We start from the raw sequence: 13,965 nt of genomic DNA, 5'->3' as shown, positions 1-13,965 counted from the left end.
CTTTCTAGTATATAGGCCAAGGATATAGTCTCTTCATGTTCTTTATTATCAAATGTGCCATTCCTGACTAATTTCATATCTCCCACTGTGATTAGTAGTACAGTTACTATTGTACTGAACTATATAGATCTTTACAGTTCCCTCATTTCATTTATTTAATGCTGGTTACATCTTTACTCATGATGGTGCATCCATTGTGCCATTATGAGTACTGGCTTCCAGTAACAAAGATTATTACTCCGTTTCATCGAAAATTACCAAAAATGCAAGTCTTACCCAGAGAATGCAGGAAAATGTGAGTAATAAGTCATTTCCTAGTTATATTTAGCCGTTGGAGTTTTCTAACATAAACATGGAATACGTATTCTAACCATGTATTCTCTTGAACTTTTTAGGCTATAGTTATTGCATTCCTAAACTATGATCTCTTAGCCACACCCAGGAAGAGTAATCCAGAGGTACACGGGTGAAGCAAGAAGAGTGGTTTCATTTGTGCAAGGAATGTCCATTTCTCCATCAGCAAGGCTTAAGCTCAAGCCTAGAGAGCAAAATGTCACCATCAGTTAGAAATGAGAGGACACTGATTGGAAGAGCTAGTTGGCATAGCAGAGCAACAGTCTCGAAAGGCTTCAGGTAAGATGACCTGTCCTGACACACAGTGCAGAACCTGCAGAGGGTAGAGTGCTCTCCCTGGTGCTAGTGATGGGAGGTGGACAGAGTCAAGAACAATGTCCCCAACCTCACAAATCTGGGGTCTGTAGACCAGCAACAGTACAAGGGTTGGGAAACACAGACCAGTGGGAGCCAAAGCACAGGCCCACACAACTCAATTTCAAGGTTAAAGTCCTGTTTCATTGCTAGTAATGCTTTTTTCCCTAAAGTCTAATTATTAATGTACTACATTAGTTTTGTCTTTGTTCATATTTGTGAGAGATGGTTTTTTTGTTTTGTTTTAAATCTTTCTGTGTCTTTATGTTTTAGAAATGAGTTGGGTTTTCTTTTATTGTCCAGTTTGACAATCTTTGTCCTCCACCTGGAACATTTCCTTTCTTTCTCGATGGTTTGGTAGCCCAAAACCCTGCATTCATCCTGTGTCCAATATGAGAGTAACCTAAAAGCACTATTCTGGCACCTTAGTCTCATACTATTGTGTGAAAGAAATATTGCTTCAGCCAGTAGAAGTGTTCCACTCCAGGCCCAAGGGACTAGGGTAAGATCCCTTCTTACTCAGGTCTTAGAGGTGCTGTCTGATCATCCCCTTACATCATGCTTGACTCCTTCCGTATCTGCCTACCTTTTAAGAGGTGATGGCTCTTAGTATTCTATTATTGGCCCTTCTACTCTTTGGTTGAATTTTTCCACTCATCTACAGTTACCACTCACAAGCTGTTGAATTCAAAGTCTTACCTTTTATCAAGACTTTCTCCTGAGGCCAAGCTTGTATGTTAGTGTTTTTATCATTCAACTCAAAATGTTTTATAATTTCCATGAGTTCTTTGACCCATGGGTTTTTTTTTTTTTTTACAAATGTGTTTATTTCCAACTGACTTCTTTATCTGTGTCTAATCTACTTTTCTACATATCTGTTGAGTTTTTCTTTCAAAAATTATGTATTGTCTAAAAGCTGGATTTTCAAATTTACTGTATCACATTTTACTTTTTATCTAGACATTTTTAACTTTGCCTGCTACTGCTTTAAACACAGTGAGCATAGTTGTTTTATATTCTGTGTTTGACAGTCTGAATAAAGTCTTGATAGATCCCCACTTGGAGAAGGCAATGACAACCCACTCTCGCCTGGAAAATCCCATGGATGGAGGAGCCTGGTGGGCTGCAGTCCATGGGGTCGCGAAGAGTTGAACACGACTGAGCGACTTCACTTTCACTTTTCATTTTTATGCATTGGAGAAGGAAATGGCACCCCACTCCAGTGTTCTTGCCTGGAGAATCCCAGGGACGGGGAAGCCTGGTGGGCTGCCGTCTATGGGGTCACACAGAGTCAGACACGACTGAAGCGACTTAGCAGCAGCAGCAGCAGCAGCTCCCCACTGTCATATTTGTTTTCTGCTGGTTCTCACTCATAATGCCATGTTTCCTTGAGGCCTAGTTTAGCTGGAGTTACCTGTTTTCTTTGGGAAATTATTTATGTGACTTCTGAGGCCTAAAAAAGTATTTTCTGGGAAAGGTTTTCCATTTGCTTCTGACAATATAAAACAACTTGGACAGCAAGGAGATCAAACCAATCAATCCTAAAGGAAATCAACCCTAAATATTCATCGTAAGGACTGGTGCTGAAGCTGAAGCTCCAATGCTTGGACCACCTGATGCTAGGAAAGACTAAGGGCAAGAGGAGAAGAGGGCAGCAGAGGATGAGACGGTTAGATAATATCACTTACTCAAAGGACATGAGTTTGAGCAAACTCTGAGAGATAGTGAAGGACAGGGAAGCCTGACATGATGCAGTCCATGGGGTCTCAAAGAGTCAGACACGACTTAGCAATTGAATATCAACAACAGTAAAACAACTTTAAGTTCATAGTTGAAGGGTCTTTATTTTTTTAATTTGTTGTGTTAAAGTATAGTTGACTTATAACATGTTAATTTCTACTGTGAGGGTATTTTAGATTCACCAAATGAGCTGAATTTGGGTTACTAAATCATACAGGAGTCAGATTATGATTATATCTTGTTTGAGACTTGTTTCCTTCCTCCGCTGCTGAGAGTTTATATCTAATTCCCCTCACATGAAGACCTTCTGAGGTCCTGCTTTAATGGACAAGTCCTAATCCTATTATATTCCTTACCATAAGCAAGTTATCTTCTGTCACCCATGTCCCACATAACAAAATTGAGTTAAGATTGTCCCCTAAGCATATTGTTTTATGGATAAATTATTTGTGAACATATTACAACATGTGACGTTCCATGAGTTATCATTTAGTAATAAAAGTCCCAGGATTTTTACTCTTTTTTAGATGATTTTTTAAAACCACCCTCAAAGTTGCAACTACCTTTATTAGTCTGTTAAGACAGTTATTTCATTTCTAAATAGTGGGTTTCATCAGTTCTTAGTATTTTCAACCTGGAAGGGACCACGGAAAACCTCTGAATTAGTGGTTCTCATCCACGGGCTTCTCCTTTAAATTACTTAGGACCAAAAAAAACAACTTGGGACCTTTTAAAATTATAATGATGCCTAGTTCCCATCCCAGACCAGATTTATCAGAATCCGTGAGGGTAAATCTCACATATCAGTAGTTTTCTCAAACTCTCTAGGTGATTCTAATGTGAAACCAAGGTTAAAAGGCACTGATCTAAACCTCAGATCCAAAGATGCTAAAAGTCTGCCCAAAATGCACATTTACCTAAAGTTGAGGTTAGTATGTGAGGGACCCTAACTCTTAACTCCCAGACTCTATTACCCCATTATGCCTCCTTTATTATTGAATGTTAAATAAAGACTGGCAATAACATTTCTTTTAATTCAAGAATTCATACAACAAACATCAATTGTTTTCTGTGTACTCTCCACTGATGATAGAATGATTCAATAGAAAAACACTCTGGAAACTTAAGGTTGGAGAGAAAGCTGATGGAAAACTTTAAGGATTATCTAGTTAGCATTCGTCCTTTAAAGTCACTGCCTATTCTGGATCCTCTACCCAAGGTGCAACAAAATTTTTTGTTTATAATTTCATACAAGGATAGGAGAGAGACTGTCTCCTATTAAAACTGATATGCTTAATTATTTTCTAATAATGAAAACTGCATCGTTGACTGTTTTTGCTTTTTCTTGTAAGGAATTCCAAACCAAATATGATGCTCAGTTTTAGGCACTGCACTGGGCCTTATGGTTTTCTCCCTCCTTTTAAGTAATCTGAATTTTATTTCTATTTTTAATAACATTACAGCATAGTGTTGTTTATTATAAAAATGCCTTATATTAGTTTGAAGGGAAGTGAAGTAAATTTTTATACAAATTTAAAAACCTATTTCAATTTCAGCTCATTGAGAGTGTTACCATTTAATCAATAAAATATGTGTAAAGTGCTGTTCTTCCCCCCTAAAGTGTTTTACCAAGTAAAACATAAAATATAGACCCCTAAATTTATCTAAAGGAGAAATTTAGATATGTGGTTTTTTCAATCAGGATTATTCATTTTCTCAATTTTTTTGATAATTATCAAATATGAAAGTCACAGGTTGCCAGTTCCTTCTCCAGGGAATCATCCTGGACCAGGGATCAAACCCACTTCTGCTTGGTAGGCAGATTCTTTACCACTGAGCCATCAGGCAAGCCGTTATGCACAGGTACCAGAATCTAATGTGATGTTGTAGCCAACCAGACTTTTCTTTTGGCTACTGATCTTTAAAGAGTCAACATCCATTTCTTGATAATCATAACTTATTTGTTAGGTCCTATCATTCATTAAGGAACCTCAGTTAATAAAAGAATCCGCCTGCAAAGTAGAAAGACCCCGATTCGATTCCCGGGTCGGAAGAGCCGCTGGAGAAGGGATAGGCTACCCACTCCAGTATTCTTGGGCTTCCCTTGTGGCTCAGCTGGTAAAGAACCCACCCACAATGCAGGAGACCTGGGTTTGATCCCTGGGTTGGGAAGATACTCATGGAATCATGGACTATACAATCCATGGGATCAAGAAGAGTCAGACACTACTGAGTGACTTTCGCTTTCACTATCATTCATTAAAAGTATTCAGCAAATCCTGTGTTGAGTTCTAGAAGGTACCTAGCACTGCACTAGGTTTAAAAAAAACTGCCATCAAGAAGCTCACACTAATAGATGAGGTCACATACATTACACCATTTAACCTTCTTTCAACCCTGTGAAATAGGTATTGTTATCCTCATAGCCTTTTCTTTCTTATTGTAAAACAGAAATAATACCTCTTAAAGCTACTGTGACAATACCTGTGGGACATAGTTCCTGCCACACCACCACACCTGCCAGTACTAGACTTTTCTGTTTGCTTTCACCTACTCCTTTATTCTTCGGATACAGTTTCGAATTAGTATCTGCTCTTCTGTGGCTATAATTTCTTTACCCAACTTCAATTTCTCACCTCTACCGTGGCTTTTTCCCATCTTTCTCTCTCTATTAAAATCCAGTCCTTTTCTGACCCCATGCTGTGGCCTTGCAACCCAAAGTATTTTTTGAAAAGATGCCTTATCACTGATACATTGCTGATGGCAATGTAATTGGTATGAATTCTGTGGAAGATGATTTGGCATTATCTATGAAAATTTTAGAGGCAGCATTTCCACTTCTAGAAAGTTAGCCCACAAATATATTCATATATAAGGAAATATTAAAGATATTCCATATAACGTTTTTAATAGTAGAATAGTGAAACAAATAACTATCAACATTTATAAGTGGTTTTGTATATGTAGAATATTACTGGAAGGATACAAAAAAACAATGAAGAAAAACAGTTTTAGGGACTTTCATGGTGGTCCAGTGGTTAAGAATCAGCCTTCCAATGCACAGGACAGGGTTCCATCCCAGCTTAGGGAGCTAAGACCCCACCTGCCTCAGGGCAATTAAGCCCTCAGTCTGCACCTCAGAGCCCATGTGATCTGGAGCCCACAGGCTGTAACACAAAATCCTGCATGTCACAACTAAGACCCAATGCAGCCAAAACTAAAATATTTAAATATATATTTTTAAATACCAAAATGCATATATATGTAAAAAATAAATGATTTTTTAAAGTTTTAAAGATCAGAATATGGTATTATATGTCTATATACACACATGTATACACATGTAGATATATGTGTATGTATCTATACGTGTGTGTGTGTGTATTTCATGAGTATAATAATACTTTAAACCTCAGGTGCCTTCAAATAATGATAGAGAACCAACTCATTATCTTTAAAACTGATAAAAACAAAGAGAAAGAATTAAACATTTATCTTAATTTTCTTATATGAACTCTACCATTGGAGAACCAAAGAGATGTGGGGAAGTTCTCCTTATAAAGACTCCAACTATTACATTTCATAAATGATAGAAATGGAATATCACCATTTTGCAACCACTGATGAATAATGGATGTACTCATTGAGCATCAATGACTGCTGCTGCTGCTAAGTCGCTTCAGTCGTGTCCGACTCTGTGAGACCCCATAGACGGCAGCCCACCAGGCTCCCCTGTCCCTGGAATTCTCCAGGCAAGAACACTGGAGTGGGGTGCCATTGCCTTCTCCGCGATGACTACTAATATTCCAAAAAGAAACAGGAGTACCTGTCTGTTTATTAGATGAGTTGTTGCTTGATTCATGACTCATTCCATAAAGACAATTAGGTCTTCAAAAAAAAAAAAAAACCAAGATATTATATGCTTCCTAATGAAAGAATATATGATTTCCTTTCATCTTGCCAGAGGGATTGAACCAGAGTCGAATCTTGCTTCTTTATCTACCAGTCAGTTTGCGAAATATACAACTGACAAAAGACCATGTGGACCTACATCAGTAAAAATGAAATCAGCAAAATCCAGACTAGGAAACTGCACATCAAATAACGCATGTTCTTCAACAGATAATTTTAAGGAACTGGAGATAGAAGAGGAGCCTGTAAATCATTTTAAAAGCTCATGAAAATTTTTTCTTTAATGGGCAAGACCAAACTCCAGGGCCTTGAGATGCACACTTAGCATCACTTGACTACTATGAAAGTCAAGATAGCAGCTTCTCTGAGGAGAGGAGATTCTGAAATGGTTGGCAAAGTCCTATTCTTGGCTCAAATACAAAGGTGTTTACCTTTAACAGTTTATTAAATGATACATTTATATTCCTTCATTCATGTTTATATTTTTAAATGTTTTTAAACTAACTGAAAAAAATTGTAAATAGGTGCATTGTAATGAGGGAAACAAAAGGCATTGACAACGTAGAGCTTCTCTCTGGGCCTGTCCTCTTGGGCATTTTACATATTGTGTCATTTACTGAAGTCAGATAATTCACTCAAGGCCAAGGCCACATTACTAGTGGCAGAGCCCAAGCTCTGATTTTTCCAGTGCACTGTGCTGCCTGTAGGGGCTTAGAGGGAACGCTGCATGAGTCCTCATCTCTTAGGCCAGGCATTTCTCTCTAAGACACTTTCTGCCTTCCTGTTGACCAATGGCTGCAGCCACTTGAATAATTTAGGGTTGAAGGTAGGTGAAGTATTCTGCAGTATTTTCACCTGGTCTATAACTTGCACTTTCAGCCTAAAGTAGTTTGTGATATGATAAGAGAAAATTGTCTCCATAGGAAAGAAATTAACACATCTATAAAAATCTTGCCTTTTCTCTAATAGGATTCAATGTGTTTCCTGAAGTTCCCTTTAGGTACCAAGCTGAAGTGGATGACCACTTGGCCCGTATCTCCCTTTGTCATAGATCCTTCACTGGCTGAAGAGTTTTCTGCTGACTAACTAGAGGTACCAACTCTGCCAGAAACAAAGTGTTTGTCCATCTCTTGCCTGCCTTGAGTGGGAAATGATAACTCATGACATTACAAAACCCCGGGCTGACCAGTGGTTTTTACATCTTGTGTACAGAAACCATGAGGGCTTGGAGTGTGGGTTGGTAGACACAATAGGACCTAAAAGAGCCATATATACCAGCAATTATTCTTTACAATGGTAAAGAATCCGCCTGTCAATGCAGGAAACACAAGAGACATGGGTTCAATCCCTGGGTGGGGAAGATCCCTTAGAGTAGGACATGACAATCTGCTCCAGTATTCTTGCCTGGAAAATCCTATGGTCAGAGAAGCCAGGTGGTCTACGGTCCATAGGGTTTCAAAGAGTCAGACACGACTGAGCAACTGAGCACGCCACAGCACATTGATTATGACTCCAATAATTATAAAGTCAACCAACCAAAAGCATCTTGAAAACAGATGTTATCCAAGATGGCTAAAACAGACCTAAAAATCAGCAGGAGCCAGAGAAGTAGTTTTCCCACACTCTGAAGATCTAAACTTAAGATAAATGTGTTCATTAAAATGGGCATTTTTCATCAGGCCTTAACCAGATTACTTTTCTCAGGATTTGCAGCTTGGTTGGTATCAGATGAAGGGATTCATTGAAAGCGTTTGTACAAATAATTTGAACAAGTTTAATGGACGTGATCAAGTTAACCAGAGCCAACAAATGCTGCTGACAATATGTTGTAACTCTCCTAGCTCTTGGGGTATTTCTTATGTAACAAAGGGGAAGTGAAGATGGTAACTCTCATATTGAACCTGTAACTAAAGCAGTCTATCAGCCTAATTAACAGTATGTCAGTTCAGTTCAGTTGCTCAGTCTTGTCCAACTTTTTGCGACCCAATGGACTGCAGCACACCAGTCCTCCCTGTCCATCACCAACTCCTGCAGTTTACTCAAACTCACATCCTTTGAGTCGGTGATGCCATCCAACCATCTCAGCCTCTGTTGTCCCCTTCTCCTCCCACCTTCAATCTTTCCCAGCATCAGGGTCTTTTCAAATGAGTCAGTTCTTCCCATCAGGTGGCCAAAGAATTGGAGCTTCAGCTTCAGCATCAGTCCTTCCAATGAATATTCAGGCCTGACTTCCTTTAGGATTGACTGGTTTGATCTCCTTGCAGTGCAAGGGAATCTCAAGTGTTTTCTCCAACACCACAGTTCAAAAGCATCAATTCTTTGGTGCTCAGCTTTCTTTATACTCCAACTCTCACATCCAAACATGACTACCGGAAAAATCATAGCTTTGACTAGACAGACCTTTGTAGGAAAAGTAATATCTCTGCTTTTTAATATGCTACCTAGGTTGGTCATAACTTTTCTTCCAAGGAGCAAACATCTTTTAATTTCATGGCTGCAGTCACCATCTGCACTGATTTGAGGGCCCAAAAAAATAAAATCTGTTACTGTTTCCACTGTTTCCCCATCTATAATACTATGTGCTATAGACTAAATATTTGTGTCCACCCAAAATTCATATATTGAAACCTAATCCCCAAAGCAATACTATTTGGAGGTAGGGTTTTGGGGCTTCCCTGGTGGCTCAGACAGTAAAGAATCTGACTGCAATGAGGGAGACCTGGGTCCAACCCCTGGGTTGGGAAGATCCCCTGGAGGAGGCATGACTACCCACTCCAGTATTCTTGCCTGGAGAATCCCCATGGAGGGAGGAGCCTCTCAGGCTACAGTCCATGAGGTCTCAAAGAGTCAGACACAACTGAGCGACTAAGCACAGCATAGCACATGGGGTCTTGACTGGTTCCAAATTGGGAAAGGAGTACATCAAGGCTGTATATTGCCACCCTGCTTATTTAACTTATATACAGAATACATCATGTGAAATGCCAGGCTGGATGAAGCACAAGCTGGAATCAAGATTGCCAGGAGAAATATCAATAACCTCAGATATGCAGATGACACCACCCGTATGGCAGAAAGCAAAGAAGAATTAAAGAGCCTCTTGATGAAAGTGAAAGAGAAGAGTGAAAAAGTTGGCTTAAAACTCAACATTCAGAAAATGAAAATCATGGCACCTGGTCCTATCACTTCATGGCAAATAGATGGGGAAACAATGAAAACAGTGACAGACTTTTCTTTTCTATGGCTCCAAAATCACTGCAGATGGTGACTGTAGCCATGAAATTAAGATGCTTGCTTCTTGAAAGAAAAGCTATGACAACCCTAGACAGCATATTAAAAAGCAGAGACATTACTTCACCGACAAAGGTCTGTCTAGTCAAAGCTGTGGTTTTTCCAGTAGTCATGTATGGATGTGAGAGTTGGACTATAAAGAAAGCTGAGCACTGAAGAGTTGATGCTTTTGAACTGTGGTGTTGGGGAAAACTCTTGTAAGGAGAGCCAACCAGTCCATCCTAAAGGAAATAAGGCCTGAATATTCATTGGAAGGACTGATGTTGAAGCTGAAGCTCCAATTCTTTGGCCACCTGATGGGAAGAACTGACTCATTTGAAAAGCCCCTGATGCTGGGAAAGATTGAAGGCAGGAGGAGGAGGGGACAACAGAGGATGAGATGGTTGGATGGCATCACCGACTCAATGGACATGCATTTGAGTAAGCTCTGGGAGTCGGTGATGGAAAGGGAAGCCTAGCATGCTGCAGTCCATGAGGTCACAAAGAGTCAGACACGACTGGGTGACTGAACAGAACTAAATGTCTGAGGACAGAGACCTCATTAAAGAGATCACAGAGGGCTCCCTCACCCCTTCTGCCATGTGAGAACACAGTGAAAAGATGGCCATCTATGAACCAGAAAACACACCCTCACCAGATATCAGATGTACAAGACTTTGATTTTGGATTTCCCAGCCTCAAGAACTGTAAGAAATAAATTTCTGGTATTTATAAGCCATACAGTCTACGGAATATTGGTATAGCAGCCTGAAAAGACTGACACCGACTCTCAATGGCCTACTAGATAACTAATTTTCATTTCATATATATATATATATATATGTATAGTTTTATTTATTATGTGCCTATTATATGCCAGACACAATGGCATTTTACTTGTATTACCTCATTTAATCCTCAAAGTAGCACTAGTATTCTGAACACTAGCTCAATTTTTAAAATTTTTTATTTATTTATATATTTATTTATCTGGCTGGCTGGGTCTTAGTTGTGGCATTGGATATCTTTGATCTTTGTTGCATCGTGTGGTATCTTTAGTTGAAGTATATAGGATCTAGTTCCCCAGCCAGGGATTAAACCCAAGCCCCCCGCATTGGGAGTGCAGAATCATAGCCACTGGACCACCAGAGAAGCCTCTAGCTCAATTTTAAAGGAGAGAAAATTGAAACACGGATAAAATAACTTGTTCAAGGTCACAGCCAGTATATTGTAGAGCTAGGGTTCAAGCATAAGTCTTTTGTCTATAAAACTATGCTCTTCCCACAAAGCTTAAGGCAAAGATTTATAATAGCCTACCCTAATGTCCATTTTGTGCTTCTTCTTTTGAAATAAATATCCTATTTCATTCAGGAAAGAAATATGCTCTATTGAAAGATTATATTTCCCAACCTCCCTTGCAGGTCAAGTTCTGGCCAGAGAGATATTAATATAAATGGAAATGTTGTGTGGAACTTCCAAAAAGTTTCCTTAGAATGAAGGAATCAGGCCATTCTTCCTCCTTCCTTTTCTCTTCTTTCCTGCCGCTGAGACTAGGATGTGGCGGCTATGCCACTAGCAGCCATCTTGTACAGAAGGGTGACCTTGAAAATAGAGACCTGTGTGAGAGAGAGCCCAGGTCACTGACAACACCATGAAACCATAGGGCTAGCCTTTTCAAGCTGCTAACTTCTGGACTTCTTTCACACAAGAAAAAGAAACTCCTGCCACATGAGAAAAAGAATTCTCTGCCTTGTTTTCTTGGGTTTATTATTGTTTGTGTTAGTCACTCAGGCATGTCTGACTCTTTACGACTCCATGGACTGTAGCCCACCAGGCTCCTCTGTCCTTGGAATTGTCCAGGTAAGAATACTGGAATGGGTTGCCATTCCCTTCTCCAGGGGATCTTCCCAACCCAGGGATCGAACCTGGGTTTTCTGCATTGCAGGCAGATTCTGTACCATCTGAGCCACCAGGGAAGACCAGGGTTTATTATTATATGTAACCAAATTATCCTAAGTAAAATATGCCATGTATATCAGTATTCCACCCACATTTTGTCTGCACAATTACCTAAAGCCAAATAATTTTGCTTTCAATGACTCACTGATTAGTAAAACATTGTGGCTCCAGGTTGTTTAACTTTTTATTAAAAAGGTCCAAAGAGAAGAGAACTAACATTTGTATGCCTTATATGTTTTAGTTACCAATATATATTATCTCAGATTATTTCACATTCGATCTCATTCCATGATCATTCCCATCATCTCTAATATATCCTGGTTTTATATATATCCTATCTAATATAGGATATATCCTATCCTAATATATCCTATCTTTTAGAAACAAAACTGTTTTTGGCTTCATAGTCCTCTCAACATACCTTATCAGCAAAAACTACTTAAAAGTTTTATATTATAGCTGCTGTTCATCCTCTCTCTTCTGAATCTCCTGAACCCAAGCAAGACATTCTCCCATCCCCATCACTCTGATAAAATAACCCTTTGGGAATCACCCATGACGTTCATGTTGCTAGTCCAATGATCATCTCTTAGTCCTTGTCTTTCTGGATACATTAGCAGCATTTGACACAGTTGATCACATCTTCCTTGAAATACTTTTTCCCCTAGGCCTTCAGAATACCACTTCCTGTTTCACTGGTCATGTGTTCTGTCCCTTGCTGGTTCTTTCTTGTGTGTCAGTCATTCAGTCATATCCGACTCTTTGCAACCTCATGGGCTGTAGCCAGCCAGGCTCCTCTGTCCATGGAATTCTCCAGGCAAGAACACTGGAGTGGGTTGCCATTTCCTTCTCCAATGCATGAAAGGGAAAAGTGAAAGTGAAGTTGCTCAGTTGTGTCTGACTCTTAGCGACCCCATGGACTGCAGCCCACCAGGCTCCTCCGTCCATGGGATTTTCCAGGCCAAGAGTACTGGAGTGGGGTGCCAGGGGTTCTTTCTTATCCCTGGCTAAATGCTGGAGGGCCCCAGGGCTTCAGTCCTCAGGCCTCTTTTCCACTTAAATTCACTTCTTTGGTGATGTCAAACAGCTTTATGATTTTCAATACTATCACTTAGGTATCAGCATCTAGTTTCTCCCTCCAGCCTGATCTCTTCCAAAATTTCAGAAATATATATATATATAACTGCCAACTCAATATTCCTATTTGGATACAAATAGACAGTTCAAACTGGACAGGTCCTAAACCAACTCCTGGCTCACCCTGCCTGCCAAAACTACTCCAACAGTATTTTCCTTATAAATGTCAATACAACACTACCAGCTGCTTACAGCAAAAACTTCAGTGTCTTTCTTGACTCTTCTTTCTCTACATCTGAACCATGAACAAAAGGATTCCCTGGTGGTCTGGTGGTTAGGACTCAGTTCTTTCACTGCCAAGGGCCCAGGTTCAATCCCTGGTCAAGGAGCTAGGATCCCACAAGTAGATGAATGGAGTGGCCAAAAAAATAAAATAATAATAAATAAATAAACCATGATCAAGACTTCTAGGCTTTATCTTTAAAATATTTACAGAATCCATGTTTGAGAGTATTAAGAATTACTCAAAACTTTTTAGATAGGATTATAATGATGTAGTTGTTTTAAAAACTGTTAGTGATACATTCAAAAGTATTTTTAGATGAAGTTACATGATATGTGGGCCTTGCTGTAAGATAATTGTAATGGAGAAAATTGGAATATAGAAGAAATAAGATTGATTGTGAGTTGATGGTGAACAATGTCATAGATGAAGATTTGTTATACTAGTCTGCTATGTTTTACCTATGTTTGATATTGTCTTTAACAAAAAGTTAAATATTTGTCATCACACATCAAAAAAATCATTTTTATGTGTGGCAATGGATGTTAACTAGCATTATGGTGGCAATCACTTTGCTATATATATATATATGTCAAATCATTATGTTATACACCTGAAATTAGTATGTTATATCAATTATATCTCAAACATTTTTTTACAGTTAAAATATAGTCAGAATACAAACACTTCCCACAAATCCAGACCCACTCTCATGTCCCAAGTCACCTTCTTTCACCTGGATTATAGCAGTAATCTCCTTAAATAGTCTCTCTTGTTCTACCTTTGTCCATTTACGCCCTCAACAGGGCAGCAGGGTGACCCTGTTAAAATATAAGGCAAGTCACACTTCTATCCAAAACCCTCCAAGGGCTGCCAAATCACACTACATAAAAACCAAAGTCTCTGTGATGGACTCCAAGGTGCAATGATCTACACCACCACTCCCCTCAAACCTTTGCCCCTCACTTTTTCATCTTGTTTTTGCCATGTTGGTATCCCTTTGCCTTGAGGCCTTT

The sequence above is a fragment of the Oryx dammah genome, unplaced genomic scaffold (genome assembly GCF_014754425.2).
Source record: "Oryx dammah isolate SB20612 unplaced genomic scaffold, SCBI_Odam_1.1 HiC_scaffold_15, whole genome shotgun sequence".
NCBI lineage: Eukaryota > Metazoa > Chordata > Mammalia > Artiodactyla > Bovidae > Oryx > Oryx dammah.
This window is presented reverse-complemented; position numbering follows the sequence as displayed.